The 908-nt window shown below is 39.5% G+C and overlaps 1 non-coding gene across 1 annotated transcript; it reads left to right on the forward strand.

The window, feature by feature from the left end:
- Positions 1 to 410: 410 nt before the first annotated feature.
- LOC146999077 (signal recognition particle RNA) lies at positions 411 to 708 on the forward strand. The gene has a single exon (XR_015038832.1).
- The last annotated feature ends 200 nt before the right edge of the window (positions 709 to 908 follow it).

Genomic DNA, 908 nt, shown 5'->3' on the forward strand with positions numbered 1-908 from the left:
AATTTCTCACAAACGTACATTTAATGTTACTTACTTGTTTATGCAGTGCGAAAATAAACTTACATTTATGCAGTGTCATATTTAATCGCGCATAATCACACCGTCGTGTACACTGAATTTTTACCATGAAATTCAGCGATACGTGTACACTAATAACTCTGAATTAGAATACTGATATTTTTGAATTAACGGTCTTGGAATTTTTTGTAAATGAAAATGAAATTCGAAGCATCTTAGGAAATATATCTTGATTCTTTATTTTCGAACGCATACCTCTTCACGCTACAATGTTGCGGGGTAATTCGAAATGATGTAAAGAAATAAAGACAATCGCCACCAACAGATGGAAGCACATAAACCGAAATATTCATCTTCAAAGCTTATGTAGCAATTGAAACCGCAGTTAACCGACCGGCACCGGTGGCGTGGTGCTGTAATCCAGCTGCTTGGAGGTCTGAGCTGCTGGACGGCGTGAGGTTGGGAGTTCTGTCCTCTGTTTCTCTATGTCGATCAGGCGTCCGCGCTAAGCACGGTGTCGATATGGTTGAACTGGGGGAGCCCGGATCCACCAGGTCGTCTAAGGAGGAGCGAACCGGCCCAGGGCGGAAACGCAGCAGGCAAAAGCTCCCGCACGGTGCAGTAGTGGGATCGCGCTTGTGAATAGGAGGCAGTGGGCAGCCCATCCAAGATAGTCGAACGCAGTTCTTTTTTGTTAAATTGATTTAATTAATTATATTATTATATTCAATTAAATTTATTTTTTAATGATTTTGCGTTTATAGTATATATTGAATGGTTAGTTTTGGTAAATAATTATTTTTAAGAAAGATGAAGATAACACGCAAAATAAGACACGACTACACTTTCTTCATGATAAGATCAAGGCGTTTTAGAAATCCGAATGTATA

The sequence above is a fragment of the Stegodyphus dumicola genome, chromosome 1 (genome assembly GCF_044657685.1).
Source record: "Stegodyphus dumicola isolate Sdum_Otavi_A_Nest chromosome 1, ASM4465768v1".
Taxonomy (NCBI): Eukaryota; Metazoa; Arthropoda; class Arachnida; order Araneae; family Eresidae; genus Stegodyphus; species Stegodyphus dumicola.